A 17,700-nucleotide genomic window follows, 5' to 3' on the forward strand; every position below is an offset into this window, starting at 1 on the left:
CCCCTAAGATTTGAATCCTACTCTGTGCCTATGAGAATAACTGCAGTGCTGAGTGTATTAGATTATACTATCCATAGGGCAGAAAATTTAGGTGATCATTTAAAAAGGAAAGACCAAATAAATTATTAGGCCTCCTAAACTGAAAAACATTCATCATAATTGTACAAAGACTGTGCAAAATGATGTCATGGTTTGTCATGTCAGCAAAAATTCTAGCAATCTTTAACCATGTCCCAGGGTGTATTTTCTCCAGGCACAAAGATGGAGAATGTATCAGAAAATGATTCTGTTTAATTTAAAATACTTCAAAGCAGTATCCCATGAACTGTTTGCTCTGTTGGACATATCCATATAAGTTTCAGCTCTTCTTGACCTCCTGCAGAACAGGACTGCAAACTGTAAGAGACTGAGGCTTCCAGCAATTTTGATGGAAGATAATTTGTCAAGGATGGAACCCAAGCACCTGTTTTGATTTCATAGCTGAGTAGGAATGCACCAGAGCACAACAGAAATGGAAGTCACTACTCACACTTACTTCTTTGTAGTTTAATATACTATGAATTGGTCACAGCATCAAGCCTGCCAGAGTTCAAGAAGTGCTTGGACAATGCTCTGAGGCACATGGTGTGATTTTGCGGATTGTCTGGTACAGGGCCAGTAGTTTGACTTCGATGATCCTTGTGGGCTCCTTCCAACTCAGGATATTCTATGATGATTCTATAATAATTTCTTTGCCATTCTTAAATATTTTCCCTCAAGAAGTAGTAGATTTGCCCTCATCTAGGCATAGTTCCCCCAGGAGTCTGTGACCCATGTTGAAAATTATATACTAGCAAATATTCAACCTTTTTTAGTCTCTATAGTTAGAAATGCATTCTTCATAAAAGGATCTTAGTGGGGGAGGAATGCTGGAATTTTCTACTGAAGTGCTTTTAAAGCAAACATGCCTTGAGCTGTTATGGATGAAAGGTGTTTGTTAAATTGCTTGATGTTACAAATATCTGAAATTGAGTGGGTGATTGATTTAATTGCAGTTGTCAGACTGGTTTTAAAAGCATATTTCCCTTTTTGTTCTGTTTTTCAGATCTGCAGAACAGTTGGATTCTGAACATAAAGAAAAGAAAGTGTCTGAATATACTAATCAGAAAATGTAGCTTCTGGCTAAGCCAAGGCATACTGTCAAGATGAAGTGCTGCACAATTTTTAAAGCACTCAGTCTGGCCAATGCATTCAATCTCTGAATAGCAGTGCTCCTGTTGCTCCAGTCCCTGGTGTTTTCTGAATAAAAATATCCAATAACTGTGGTACTGTGTTGCTTTCATATATATGTAAAGCTAACACAAATAGGAAAATTAGGAAATTAGGAAAATGCTGCAACTTTGAGCTCAGTATCCTCTCCCAGGTTGCCATACCCTATCAGTGACAGGGAGTCCATCAAACTCACTTCCTCACACTTGCATCAAAGCCTGCTGTTCTAGAATAAAAGCATTTTGAGCAGCACTTGAAATGTGATTTGCTTCAGCCTGATTCTGTGTTGAAGTACACAAATAAATGCTTCTGGGTTGTTAGGGTGCTATGTTCCTGTAGCTCTGACTGTTTTAAACTTGTGGCAATAAGGGTTAGCTTCACAAGAAGGACTTTACTTAGGTGTTACTGTTTCTCAGAATTCCACTCTGCCAAGTGTTGGTATAAAAGTTTGGCAACTTCTCAGTCTCTTCTGTTGAAGCTGTATCATCTCTATATTTTATACAATAATCACAGGTTTAATAGGCTAGAGTAAATTTTAAGCAATTTACCATCACAAATCCTGTTCTTTTCATCTTCCCAGTCAAAGATGAATGTTGTTACATTTCAAAGAAAGCGAAGCAGTGGTAATGGGAGAAACTGTGAAAAAGCCTCCTTGGCAGCACAGGATACCCTGCAGCTTGAATCTCAGCCTCTTAGATTGTTGGAGTAGGTGAGGTGAATCCCTAGATGAAGTGTTGTGGATAAATGATCTTCCTGAGTCAATAGCAGCTAAAAAAAAATATTAAATTAACATTTTCTTGTGAACTCATAAAAATCTAAGATTCTGCATGCTGTCAGTTACTATAGCTCTGCTCATGAGTGGTAACTCATTAAATAAATAATTATTTAGTTGCTTTTTATTGCCTGACTATCTCCTAAATTTCTTCTCTTGACACCTTTGAAAATACTGGCCTTGCATCCCAAATCGCCTAAAATCTGTTTTGAAACACTTACTAATACAAAAGTTCCCCATTGATTTTAATGGGCTTTGGATCAGCACCATGAATAACAGGGAAAAGCTGTAATTTCTTTCATATGGTTTATCACTGGGAAGCAAAGAAAATTACCTTCATGCACAGTGTGCTTGTATTGCTTGGTCTTTAGTTCTCAGTTAGATGATATTATTGTCTGGCATCAAAGCAAAGTTCAGAAGAAACAAAACAAAATGAAAAAGCTTGTAGGAAAACATTTATTGAAGCACAGGATAATCTCAGATCCACTTTTGTTTCACCACACACACTTGTGTGTGCAGGAATGTGGGTCTCAGCAAAGTCCTGAGCAGGCAGGTCTTTCAAGGTTTCACACAAAGGGACAGAGAGGTGCCAGGAAGCATCAGACACCTTCACAGCTTTAGGCATCACTACCCAGCATTGTCTAAAATGTTTAGGGTTCAGAAGAGGCCTCTGGTTGGCTCTCCCAGATGGAAAACAGTTCATCACATTTTTCAGAGGTCTGCAGCAGAGGTTCCTGAGGAACTGAGGTGAGACCTGATGGCCATCTGCTGCTTCCTCATGAGGGGAAGCAAAGGAGCAGGAACTGATCTCTCCTCTCTGGTGATCAGTGATAGGAACAGCATGGAGTTGAGTTAAGGGAGGTTTAGGTTAGGCATTATGAAAAGATTTTCACCCAGAGGGTGGTTGGGCACGGGAACAGGCTCCCCAATGAGGTTGTGACAGCACCAAGCCTAGCAGAGTTCAATAAGTGTTTGAGTGTTTGTGCCTCTCAGGCATAGGGTGTGATATTGGGGCTGTTCTGTGCAGAACCAGGAGTTGGACTCAGTGGTCCTTGGTGTTTCCTTACAACTCAGTATTCTATTACTCTGTGATTCTCTGATCTACAAACTCTTTCTGCTTTCAGTGAGATCTGAGTTAAGCCTGTGAGACACAATTTAAACTGTGCAAGAGCAGCTAGAACAGATTCAGCACAAGTGTTGGAAACAGCATTATGGGTGTGCCCTGCTGTCACTCCTTAAGTGCAGTTATAGCACAACAGACACGGAAATTTTCTTTAGTATTACATTGAAGAGATGTTGAGATACCAAACTGGTGATGGTGATGTGCTATTATAATTTCTGGGTCTGTCATTTAAAAGACATGAAAAATGATGCTAATTGGTACGAAAAAGATGGTAAGTGCATGCGAAAATATGGTAATTATTTATAACCCTAGAGAAGGTCCAATAAAAGGAAGAAAAAAAGGTATGTATTTCACCCAAAAGCATGCATTAAGAATTCAGGCAGCACTTTATTTGCAGTATTCTTTATTTCTGTTTAAAAGCCTTCCTATCCAACACAAGTTTAAACCAGGTCTTTATGTACCTTTTGTCATAATATTGCAGTTTAATCAGCATCACAAAGTGCTACACTGTGTTTCTGGTGTCAGCGCCTATTCTTGGCTCCTATCATCACCTTTTCTAAGGTTTTCATGGAGTATCTGAATGGAAAATTCCTGTTAGGCTCCTTTTTTATTCCATAAAGACATTTCAATGGGGAATTTCTCTCCAGCTCTAATAACTACACATTTATAACTGAGCAAGCATATGGTAGAGTGGAAAAGCTATAGACTGTTGAGCTCTCCTGGTGGCTGTAATGCTGCCTTTCCTCCTTCCCTCTCTCTTCACGCGGGTGGTTCTCTGATCCTGGACACTGACCTTGAAAGCCAAACTGTTTTGTGCAGTGTGCCCATTGCTGCAGATAGGGGAGCTGGTGACTGACCTCATGAGCTGTTGGCCTGCAGGCGAACTGTGCTTTTCCTTCAAAGGTATCTGGATGAGCATATCTGCAAAGCAGTTCTGCAAACTGCCAGAAGAGAAAATTAAATCCTTCTGGCAATATTCGCTTCTGGCTGCAGTAGTGCACCTGAGGGGTTCCCCTGTGCTGGGCAGTCAGACTGCCAGGGAGGGGTAACGATGGGATTTGCTGAAATCCTGCACAAGTGACACCATGGGGTGTGCTGAGGGCTCTCCCTGGGGACACTGGGAGGAGGGCTCAGCACCTGCCAACAGAGGATATCCCTGCCAGGGATAAAACTGATGGTGGATGGTCCTGAGCCTGATGCAACTGCTGGGACCTGAGGTCACTCAGAGGTTGGGGGGAACTGGACATGCATGTCCTGGATGGGGACTTTCAATGTTTTACTGTCTTTCCTACCCTTTGTTTTATTAGCTTTAAAATGTGCAAGTGTGTGATGAAATGTTATTCAGAAAGGCCCCAATAAAGTCCCCATCTGGACCTTTTCCATAGTGCACAAATTTGGGCCCAACAGAGCAGATGCAGGTGTTGACTTTCTGAGGCTGAGTAAGAAGAATCACAGCTTCCCTTGGCTTCACTGACCCTTTCTGACACTTGTTTCCCTAGGTAGAAATTAGTTTATCCACTGTAGCACCCAGGACCCTTGACCTGCCTTACCCAGAGGGAGCACAAGCTTTCTCCATGCTTTGACCTCATGAAATATTTTTGGCTTTGCATGTAACAAGGAGGTAGGTAAAGAGATGGAGGTAAAAGGACATTTTGGCTTTATTTAAATACAAAGGACCAAAGAATATGAAAGTGGCCTGCCCTGGGAAAATCTAACCTTACAGATTGTTAGAAAGGTTGCAAGCACAATCATTGCCTCCAGCCTACCTTCCCAGGCAATGCTCAGGTGTGATTTAGGGGGTAGTGTTAGACAGAGACTATTCCCAGTAGTTTTTGCTTTGAGGGGCAGGTATAGTCCTTTATGTGTGCAAGAGGCATGTCACATCAAGTTAATGGATGTCTGACAAGATTTACTAACCTTGATGTAACCTCTAGCACATTACCTCTTCAGCTTTCTCACTTGATTTTGACACAGACAAAATTGATAAATGTAGCATGTAAAAAATATAGTTAACCATAACCCTTAGGTTTTCCTTTCTGAAGTTATTATTAAACTTATTTTTAATGTATCTATGTGCTGATCACCAGTATCCTAACAGATAACTACACTTAAAGATATCTATGTCAGCGTCCAAGGCTGTCTGTGTTATCAGTGGAGAGAGACACATGCCTCTTGGGGACAATATTGAGATCCTGAATTAGGAGCCTAATAATTAACAAAATGAGATTAACAAAATAATTAACAAAATAATCCCCTGCTATAGAGTCTTGCAAAATCTGCTAAAAAGTAGGAATTCTTCCCCATTTTTTCAGCTGATGATGGGCTCCTTTTTTTCTCCAAATAATTTGTGATTTGAATACCTCATGTTAAATATACCTGATAAACAAGGTTTTGATTTCTGCTCCAGAGCTCATTTTTACTTCCTTTTGGATCTACCCTGATTATTTTTTTAAAAATTAGATTTTGTATACTTTTGTATACTTTTATAATTATACACAAATAAAGGCAGCAAATTTTCAGGTAAGGAAACGAACCTGAAAAGTGACAATCAATAACATTTATTAAAACATTGTTATTATATATGTAGGTAAACATTTAAAGACAAACAAAAAATACAAAGAATCCCTCTAAAAAACTCCAATTTTAGTGTCAGGATCTTATAATCTACAGTGCATACTCCTAAATAACAAAGACATCTTTGTGCAGTTAAAGGTTAAACATTTTGACAGACCAAAAAATTCATGCCTGGGCTAGATGTAATATAGTTTTATTGTGCCTGAATTTTCTCATGAATGGGACTGGAATATCTTATGTAATGGAAACAGAATATGAACAGAGAATGTATATTCAAAGAATACTATGAAATTTCATATTTTCCCCTTTGGGTTTTCTTGAGTGGGGCTTTATAATTCTAGCCACATATGCAAACACAGATAAAATATCTGGCTTCTTTTTTGGCCAGGGGACAGAGATATGAGTCATGGAAAGCAAGATTTATGGGTCTACCAGAAACTTTTAGTTTAAATTTTCTCCTGTCAAATTCTTTCAAAGAAACTGAATCTGCATGTAATTGCACATAACCATGAAAAGTGCAGCTTACTCTTTGACTAATTTAATTCACTGCCTTTTTGCTGAGGTTCTGGCCTGTGGCTTTGCTCTAATAGACACAAATCTTGTGTTGACTTACCCAAGTCTCCTGTTTGATTTACTATTTTAATGTACCAGTGATAAACAGCTTAATATACTCTTTGCAGGACTTGAATATACTGTCCAATTATTGTCATATTGCCTAGAGGTGTGAGTTGACACATAGCCTTTTCTAAAACCTGTGCATTGAATGAGACTTTTGAACAAGATGTGTTTGAGAACTGCAGGAAAATATGAGTTAAATAATGAGATGAGTGGCTGGTCTGTGAAATTGGCATCCAGCACAGCGGAGCTTGAAGGGACAAAGCACCAGTGTCACAGAGCAGCAAGACAAACTCCGAAGATCTGGCTCCCTGCTGCCAAGGGAACAACCCCACAGCCTGTTCACTTGGAGCTTTGAGAGCTCTGGCATTGAGAGCTCAGCCAGGACTGGCTGGTTTGTCATAAGGGAGCCCAGCTGCAGGGCCAGGAGTTCAACCCCGCCTGGAGTGAGTGAGGTTCATCCCAATCCAAGGAAAAGTCCTTAAAACCCTAGTGAGCTCTGTAGCTACAGATCTCAAAATACCTGGGCTCTGACTTCAGGGCAGATACAGTGATTATTTTGGCTAGGGACTGTCCCCATTTTCTGGGTAGATCTGCCAAAGAGAATGGACATTTCAGTGCTATGGATTTATGGACTATTTGCTCAATGAATGTGGCTTTGTTGACATTTTAAAGGCTGTAACAATGTGGTGTCTTCTGTGGAGGTACCCAGCCTTCCAGGGACACATTCACTTCATACCCAGAAACTGGGTGAATTCAGACAGCAATATATGAGTATGAGAAGGCAGTTTAGGGAAAACTTGACTAACTTCTTTAATTGCTCAATAAGGCCTTAGATTTCACAGGAAAAAAAAAGAAAGGCTTCTTCAGCAGCCTAAAGTAATGTAAATGGATGGCCTCAGTAGTATCTTCAAGGATTTAAGTACTCACAGGTCTTTTTCCTGCCACATGCCTCACAGAATCCCTGGTTGGAGCACAGTGCTCCTGGGAACATTCAGAGCATAACACATTGGCTCTGAAGTTTGCTTGCAGTGGTGACATCTATGTGGCAGAAGATTAACTCAGAAGTAAAAGACCCAAATTCAAGGATTGCCTGATCCTTTGGAGGTTTCAATCCTGTTTGTTCACATAGAAAAATGCTGTAATGGTCAGACTGCAAATTATGAGGGTCTAAGACATTATTTTACCCTTACACCTTCAGCAAGTCCTAACCTCAGAAGGAGAGAAGGCTTGAACCACACCTGAACCTCCTAGAAGCAGAGGGCTCTGCTGTCAAGATTAATTATGGATTTTATCCCAAAATTATATAGAATAAAATCAATAAAATCTATAACTGACATATAAAGTAGAGTTTCTGGACTCACTAATGAGAAATGAGTAGCTAAAGCCCAGTGCTAGTGATCTTGGGTTCCCTCCAGGCTACTTTTCCTCCTTCATGGTCCTAATAAAATAAAAAAAGAAAAAATGCTGTTGATTGATTATATTAATTAGATTCAATCATATTTCAAAGGGCCTCTTCTGTTGTCATAATAGTGACTTAATTTAGGCTTTTGATGAAGATATTTAAATAAAGAGGAGCTTAGAGTTCTGTCTGGTATAGTAATGTTATAAGAAAACATTATGATTTGGGGAATATCCAAATTTTGGTGGGTTTTGGACTTCTTTTTTTTGTTGACTTTTTTATTTGTGGTACGGTGCTCTCTCTCATTTGAATTCTTAACCTCAGAAGGACTTTAAAAAAAACTGCTGTTCAAACATTCACACACATACCTGCTTGGATGAGTGCTCTCCACATTTTCACATTCTGGAAATGCTCTTGTGAACAAATATTTGCTTGTATAACAGTTCTCAAAAGGTGGATAAAAGAACTTATGAACATTATCAAAGCAAATACATGTGGTGCCTGGTACATGAACATTTATGATCATATTTTTGCAGGACAGAGTCAATGCCAACAGAGTTTCAGTGCATTGTACAGAAGTGCACTCCTGCAGAATCAAAGATATCCATTACTTCAATGAAAATTAGAAGATTATTGTTCTTGCAGAATTCCCTGAATGATGTTCTAGCCCTGATAAACTGAGGGAAAACTCTCCTACTTTCTGTCATAAAAAGTAACTTCATATGTTCAAATATTATTCCATACTTTACTTCTACCTTATTCTCAGGACCTAGCATTCTCTTGTTTGCTTGGATTGTTTGTTGAAAACAAAAAGCAGACATTATAAGTGAAATAAACTTTCTTTGACAGTCCAGTGCAAAAACCACCAAGGTCCAGAGAACAACTTGTGCCTGTTCAGAGGTTTTCAGCCAGCTCTGACAGCCTGTGATATATTTGAAATAGATTAGCATTTATGGTGTAAGAACTAGGCTGGTTTTGTTTTATCTCATTTAATAAGGTTGAATGCTCCAGAGAAAATGTTCAAATTCAGATATTGTTTCCTCCAGCCTAAAGGCAAGAGCTAAGATCTTGCCCTTGGAGACTGCACAGCTAACCAGTACGGTTAGAAATACACTTAATGGATTGTGATATCGTCTGTCCCTAGAAATGTTTGCAGCATTAGGAACAAACCTCCCACTGCTGGTACTTCCCTTTGACAGCAGAGGGAGCATTTCATCCAGTAACTCATTTCTTTTCTTATGCTCTCATGAAAATCCTGGCAATGGTTAATAAATAATCACATTACCAAGTGAAATATCTCTAATCAGGCAGGTAGCCTATTGTTGGTGAACTGCAAACCAAGCTACAGCCACTGAAAAATCACACAATGTAGGAAAGTCAGAAGGTGTTAAGAGTGGAGATCAGAAACCATTACTCTTTTTTTTTTCTTGAGAGATAATTTCCTGAAGAGTAAGAATCTAAATGAGTGAAAGAGAATATTTTTTCACTATTGAAAAAAAAGGACCATGTGGAATAAAGCAATTGACAAATACTAAAAAACCCCGACGACTAACAAACAAACAAAAAATCCTAAGTAAGGAAAGTCCCCAAAGCTCAAATTTGCTCTCAAATTTTATTAAGGTCTGGCTCCTCAGAGCTTCCCGTGACTTTCTTTTAGACATGTCCGTGCTGCAAACACCATTTTATTACTGAATCCAGGCCTACAGCTCTGGAGAGGTAATGGGGAGCAGAAAACAGCATCAAACTTAAAGCACCTGTGTAACAGCTAAGAAAGGCATTGACAGAACACAAATTTTAATAGCTCTGATCAGATGATAAGCATGAAGAAGTAATTTCCTATTGTAGTAGTTATTTTTTAAGGAGATGTTTCTCTCTTTTTCAAAGATGTGCTGGCCCTGTCTCTAGCCATTTCTGGTTAGAAAAATCATTACTGGGTACATTAACAAATGTACCCTGTGCAGTGCAGCCACAGCACTGACAGTGCTAGCTTTTCCATGAGCTTTCCTCACTGGAGAGTTTATTGATAGTCTGAGTAATGTTTGTTTCATTGAACAGTCTCTTTACTTTTCTTTGGCTTTTTCTCAAGCAGACTATGATACTTCAAAGAGATTTTTTTAAATGAAGACCACTTGCCTCCAGGTGATACTAATAACTTTGATTCAACTACAGTATGAGCTGATTAAAACCAGGCTGCATTCATACATCAGGTTAAACCACGGGATTTAAAAGATGAACAACTGCTTCTCTAAATCAGTGGAAATTTTGCCTATTCAAGGAAGGGGTCACAAACATGAAAATAGTTTTATTTGCTCATTAACTTAGTCTTCAGCCCTGAATCAAGGTTTGCCAACATTTTAAGCAAAACTTGTACTACAACCTGTCTTTGAGGGATACAGAATGTTTCTGATTACATAGAGAGCCATTGGAGTACAAGGTAAGATAGGTGATAAAATATATTTTTAAGGTTTGAACAACTCCACACTTGATCAGGAACAAGGTGAAAGCAATGTTTAAGCTGAAGCCTGCTCTCTAAAAGTGAAATGTTTTAGTTAGAAATTTCATTTAGGGATCAGGGAGTCTATCTGTGACCCTTTTTGTAAAAAGGCTGCTTGATCAGTAATGTCAAAGGTGAGGGTTTAGGTGGTCCTGATGCATCACTGATCACAGAATCTCAGAATGGTTGAGATTGGAAGAGGTCACTAGTGGTGTTCATCTGGGCCAACCTTCCTGCTCAAGCAGGGTTATCCTAGAGCACATGGCAAAGGATTGCATCCAAACAATGCAATATTTTAAATACCTCTATTGAAGGAGACTCCACAACCTCTCTGGGCAAGCGGTAACTCAAAATCTCTCCATTTTTATATTCCTTCTTTCCTTTATTGTATCAGACTTTTTTTTTGTTATTTTTTCACCCTACTCCAAATTTTAATTGAATATTTTCACCTCTTTTTCTGTTTGAATCAACATTTCCTAACCATTGAGGTGGTTGGCCAGGAGCACATTTGAAATGAACATATCCCTGTAAGTACTATCGGGTGACTCAGCCAGTCTCACAAGCATGTTGTAAAGCTGGAAGAATTATGTGATTGCTGAAGGGATGACTTTTTTATCTACAAGACATAAAGCAGTTTTCTGAATTCATCAGCCTAAATACTCATGATTTCTAATTAAGCCTGTTTTCTAAGCAGGAATACTATGTACCTAGCAGCCACTTGTGCTAGCTGAACAAGATGAGTATTTAAAATTTCTCCCCCACAAAAAATAAACAAACAAAAAACCAACAACAACAACCAAGAAGAAGAAAAGCTGTTTGGGTATTTTTTGCTTGAATTTTGCAGGCACTTCTTAGGACCCCTCTGGCTTGTCTTTAATTCCATATTTGTCCATCTCTACTTGAAGTGTGGAGAAGAGTTGTTTTATTTTGAGTAGGTAATATGGAGACCCTGAAATTTGTGACAGGCACATGCTGGGCTATTTTTATTAAAGAAAGTCCAGAATCCATGGCATGTTATGATAAATGCTTATCCTTGCACATTCTTAGAGCTGAATTTAAAAGAAACAGGAGAATGAAGCCAGCAGCGAAGATACCTGTCTAGAAAGGAGACTGCAACTTTCAGCAAGTGGTAGGAACGGATCCAAGTCCTGTCTTAGCTTAGGCCTATTTGAGTTGATGGATTTACATTTGTATAAATGAGAGAAGAACTTGGCTTGTAAACTTCAAAAGACTCACAATAGAAAACAGGGGAAAAAACAGAAGAAATGAAAAAGCAAACAATGCCATGTGGAATGAATCTGAGACATCCCATCCCAGTAAGAACACTCAGCAGTCCGTTGTATTTATTCAGATTGAATACAGGCTGTGAGAAATATGGACAATGTTAGGATAGGGTGGGAAAGCGAAAATGTTCAAATAAAAGCATTATTTTGGCACTGCTGCTGAGATTAATGTGGGTTATAAGAAGAGTTCATCCCTGCACTCTCTGCCAGAGATTGGCACTGAAATTCCTGATAACTAAGCAGGTTTACAGGGATGAACTTATGACAACCATAATACTGAAGGAAAGAAAATACAAGATCAGGACCTATAATTTAATATTAAATAATTACTGGTTTACTAAAAAAAAGTTTAATTTAGATGGAATAATGAGGTTTGAAATTGAACAGGAATCCATTAAATTAATTGTTGTAATAATAACTGATTAATCAAAGCTAAAAATATAGCAAGAGACAAATTTATCCTTCAATGGAAAAAATACTTCATGGATACTAAGCACTGAAGACCTGCATTACCTATATAGATCAGGGAAGCCTGCATGGTCCACTCTCATTCACAAATTACCCTTTAACTATGAAAACTATGGCTATCTAAAGCTTCTTGGAGATCAGTGAATTTGTAGGTCAGTCTTGCAGAAAATCTTCTACCTGCTCAGTACGGCGCTGCTCTGTAACCACAGGGTTGCTCCCTCTTTTTCTGACTGTTGAAGAACAGCTTCTACTCCTAAAAACCTCCTCGGAGGCACAATAGCTGGACTGTTTCCTTTTTCATTGCTTAAATTGTACAAATCAGTTATGGTATGAAGAGTTCAGAGGGGGAGGAAGGTATCCAACACAGAATTGTACTAGAGAAAGACACAGTTCTGCTGCAGGGTACAGCAGACCTATGACCAAGAGCTGTATGGCCCAAATGAAGTCTTTCAATGCTCAGCTGGTTCTCAGCTGTTTCTTGTATTGGGTTTTTGTGTTAACAGAGAGAAATATCCCCTTGCAGAGAGCTACTCATTGTATCTGTAGCAGCACCTTTATGTGTAGCTGATTCACCTTCTGAGGTTCACATTTCCTCTGTGTGGTTACAGTCAGCCTGGGGAGGTTGGCTTGGACACAGATCTCTCAGACAGTTTAAGTGGGAGGAAAGCACAGTTTTGAGCTGAGATACTGAGAGCTACCTCTCTGAAACATTCTTACAATTTTGCTTTTCTTTTTCAAGTACACAGCTTGAGTCATTACACTGTCCTGAGTTATTACGTAGCACATGCACAGGTTTGATGGTGTTTGCCCACTTTCTATTAATTCCTAGGCCTGAAACTAATCTAGATGAAGTGGCTAATAAACACAGACCAAAAGGGAGGTGAAATTACATCATGAAGTTTATTGCAATTCCTGAAGAGAGAAGAGCCTCCAAAGAGACTGTATAGATAATCCTCCTTATGACTCACAAGAAAGTTGCTTAATCTGAGGAAATATATAGCACATGTAGAACCTATTTCTAATAGGATCATCCTCTAAATATTTCAAAAGTCACTCCAGCTAACTGAACTTTAAAATTTAATGCCTCTCTGCCAAACTGGAGAGTTAGAACAAAGTTCTGTTTGTTTGAAAGGGAAAAGGAAAAAAAGAAATGTTATTAAAAAAAAATGTTATCACCCTGAATCTTAGCTCTACCAGAAGAATATAATTTTGCTAGTCCATCAAAATTAGAGCTTTGTGTTGATAAAACACTTGAAATATGACTATCTTTCTGCAAACTGTGATTCATAATTAGAAAATCATGACATAACATGGCTTTGCTTTCACAAGTTTGTAAAGGAGAGGGAGATATAATTATTCAGTATAAAAAAAAAATTGCTAAAGATCTGGATAGAGATTTTTTAATGTCTGAGGACATGCAAGCAATATAAAAAAGTGGATATATTTTTCTGCTTTCTAAATTAGATGAATGCTGGTGGGGCAAGGTGACCACTGTTAGCTTTATACCTTGGTTTTATAAGATGAACTCTTGTTTTGGAAAACAACCTCTGTGTTTTGACAGGATTTTGCAATTCTATCAAAAATTCTCAAACCATCAGAACATGAATTCCATTGGAATCAGTACCATCCCTTTCTTCTTGAGGGGCACTAGCTCCAAGACATGGATCACTGGGATTTTTTTGTATTATCTTAAGCTTGTACAGAAGTTTCTTTTTCGATATTTTGATTTTGGAACACATTATGCTTTATTAAACATTCTTCTAGATGGCAGTAAAAGTATTTTCCTTGATGCCTCAAACTCAAAAAACCTGTCTGTTTCTGTTACTTTAGTGAATGTATCTATCCTATAAATTAGGCAGCTACTGCACTTGACAAAGCACTGATGAGAGTAACTACTTGGAAAATCCTACTTACAATTAAGTTGTGACATAATTAATGGTTAATAAGCTAATGCAAGTTACATTAATTTAGTTTTCCTAAATTTTTACTTCAGAATATGGGTAAAAAATTAGAGAAAATACAAAGGGAAAGAAATTTAGTTGCTATCTGCATAATAAATTTAATTAGGAGGGAAGGTTTAGTTAAATTTAGAGTTACAATAATTCATTTAAATGTATGTTCTCTATTGAAAAAGTGAAATAAATATAATCAGTGAAATTAAATATACTTCTTACAATAATCCCAGAATTAATTAGTCTTTAGAAGATCTGTGACTGAACACACCATCCATCACCTTAGAATGAGCCTTAAGGAGAGTGTTTGCAAAATTCTTCACCAATTCTTCACCAATAAAAAAATTCACGATTTTCACGAATAAAATTCACCAATAATAGAATTCACAATTCTTCACCAATAATAAAAATAATGCTGCTCCACAATGCTATGAGATACCTTTTCTGTAAGTCCTGTTTTTTGTATTGTTACTTAGACAAGGCATTTCTTCTGCATGATTTCATTTTTGAAGATATACCCAAAGGCTTTTTTTTTAAATTCTTGTATACATCCCATAGCTTAATTGATATTAACATCATAAATCTATCATTAACTCTTAATTTTCTGACTTACTAGGTTTTACTCAATTTTACATATTATTAAAAATTTTATGTGAGACTTTTTTAATCTCTTTTAAAATGAAGTCTGGCAATGCTTTTCTGAAAGTGTGGGAGAGAAAATATGCTGAAAATATCCTTCTCTCTTGCAAGCATTAAATTTTACTGCAAGCAGTTACTTCTACATTGACATGTATATTAACACCTCCTGAGGATGTGGTTGAGGAGCAATAAACATTCCCTTATAAATAAGTTCAAATTGTCTTTGTTTCTAAGACTAAAGTAATTCTGTAGATTGCAGAATTAATTGGATTATTAAACGTAATGTCTCATCCTGAAATATACCTATTATTTATGGCTACAGCTTCATCAGGATTAAGAACAAATGAAATATATCATGTTGCCATCCTGGAAAGCACAAAATGCCCCTCCTGGCTTAAAGGATAAATGACGTAATGCTTGTTATTGTAAGCCCCATGCTAATCACTAAAGATCAAATTTCATCTTCAAGCATTTTGAAATCATTATTATGTTCATTATTATTTTTACATTTGGTCAGGTTACAACAGTGTGAAGAAGCTCCTGCTGATTTTAATAATTCCAGACTGATTTAAACACATTAGTATTCATGGTATTCTTGCATTTTTTCTTTTCCTTATTCTTTTAGCATTATAGGGGCAAAACAAATCACTGTATCTGGTAAAAAAACCCAAAAAACCAACATTCAAAACCAAGCAAAGAAGAAAGGGTTTGATTGCTGTAAGAATCAAAACACATTTTGAACTCAGGTTTGAATGGGAAAATACTTGAATATTCTGTAAAAGTCTAGAAAAAAAGACACAAATATTTGAAACATTTTTGCGTCTGATATATAATGGTCTTGTCCTCCTTGGGAGCATGTAGCTTGGATAACCTACTTAATTAAATTCAAGGAGAGTGACAAGCAGGAAAATTTCATTCATGAATAAGGTTATGTGGAAAATCTATTTTAAAATTAGATTAAAGTAGCTGAAATCATATTGTAGCAGTATTCTGAGCACCTGAGTGTCAGCAAGCACCTCATCCACCAGATGAGGCTGCTCAAGTCCTCACAAGCAGGACGTCCCTCGAGGCAGACAGATGAGTGAGAAGGCAGAAATTTAGACAGCAGACACATTTGACCCACACAAACACATCTACTGAAGGTGACCACAAGAAGTGGGAAAGGTGGGAGTAGAACAAAGATATCCCAGTTCTTCATCTAGGATTATATATCTGTGACTCCTTAATATCTGCTTAGAATCATTCAATGTCAATGTATTATTAGACTTACATTTTAGAAAGATATTGGCACAAAATCAATGTAGATAAAAAGATTTCCTCCTTTTTGTGCTTCTTTTTTTTAATAGAAAAAGATGTGACCATTTTAAAAATGTGTTGACAAATGTTATGTCAACATATGGGATGCATGTGCATTTTCTGGATTTATAACCTAAATATTATTGGGAGAGTAAGAAAAAGGTTAAGAAGAAATTGATTTTAATTATGGGTGTATTCATGGCAGATAGTTCTATCCTGAAGTGATTGAAATCAATTCATGCTGACCTCAGAGGTTAGGTGTGGCTTTCACTTTCCTGGGTGACTTTTCTTTGGTGGCTGGGAGCTGCTGACTGAAGACACCAAAGAATGAGCTGTAAATAACAAATGCTGCTTACATTCAAATCATCATATCTGGGGTTAGCACAATTCCTTTTTCTATTCATCTATTTAGCCTGATATCTGGAACACTCTTTTTAATAGCCAAAAAATGTCACAGAATGGTTTGGAAAACTACTTAAAACCTGTCAAAAGTGTATATTTTAGAAGTTATAAATTAGTCATGGAGTACCACAGAATTTTTTTCTGAATGTTAAATAAAAAGTCATATGGGAGCAACATTTCTTCAAGGAACTAATAAAATGAACTCACCTCTAGCTGGAATGAAAAACTATAATAATAATTTTTAGGCATTTAGGCACTTAAGATCAAATCTCTTAAGCACTCTGTGAATAGTACATGAATTATTGATCAAATTAAAAAAAAAAAAAACAACTGGTCCTTTAAAGGGGGCTAAGAACTAAGGTGGATATAATGTCCTTCCTGTAGTATTTGTGGACTTGCCAATAAAAAAAGATACTTGTAGTTTGAATGAGCTCAAGGCAACAGTCTTGGTTTTATAAATGATAGCAATGTAACTTTGGGAGTACAAACCAGGAGCTCAGGTAGCTTGGAACAAAGTTCTCTGGTGTGCATGGCTAGGGAAGAGGTGTCAAAAAAAAGCTTTTATTTTGTCCAGTGATCTCAGTCAGACCAAAGCAGGTCGCATTCAGATTTGGTGTGGCAGTCAGATATTGGCATTTCAAAATCAAAATAAACTTCCTGATAATCCAGTGCTGGCACCAGAATAATATAATCAGGGGTCTGCTGTATGTCAAAATGGCACCATGCTTCACGAAGAAGTTAAACGTTGCACCTTCTTAAATGCTACTAAATATAATAGATTTTTTGCTGCATTAATAGTCTTTAATAGTAGATTATTTTGAAATATAGCTACAAGATTAATTTTGACCACACATCAAACAGGGCAGTCATATGAGCTATAACCTGTAAAACTGCCTGGTCTTTCTCCAGTCAAATGTGCCCTGCTGTGGCAGGGAACAGCAACCCTTCTGTTTCTGTGTGCTTTTCCACCTCAATGTTATAAATAAGATTTTTAACCACAGAAATCTACCCAAAAATCAAAAGCCCTTGTAGCAATTATAACACTATTTCAGTATATCCTTTTATGAATGGTGGTGTGGGCTTTATCTTAACTAAAATTTCTACTAGCTTTATTTCTTCCTTATATATATATATATATACATATTTATGAGAGGAAATTATTTTTTTATTCTCCTTTTTTGTTGTTAAGAATCTCAACTCCTTAAGTCTCCTCATTAATCACAGAATTTCCTTCTTTCCTGATGATACAGTAGCCATTTTGGCATCTCCTCTGTCATGAATTAATTTTCTTGAACAGAGATCTCTGCACAGGGATTTTTTGATCATCATAGTTATTCAGATTTTGGATGGTGATTCCAGTTGAATCCCAGTACCTAATGGTTTGTGATAATGTGCTCCTAATCAGGTTTGAATTTTCCTATTAGAACTTTAA

Source organism: Lichenostomus cassidix, chromosome 1Aa (genome assembly GCF_008360975.1).
Source record: "Lichenostomus cassidix isolate B80296 chromosome 1Aa, HeHo_3.0, whole genome shotgun sequence".
Taxonomy (NCBI): domain Eukaryota; kingdom Metazoa; phylum Chordata; class Aves; order Passeriformes; family Meliphagidae; genus Lichenostomus; species Lichenostomus cassidix.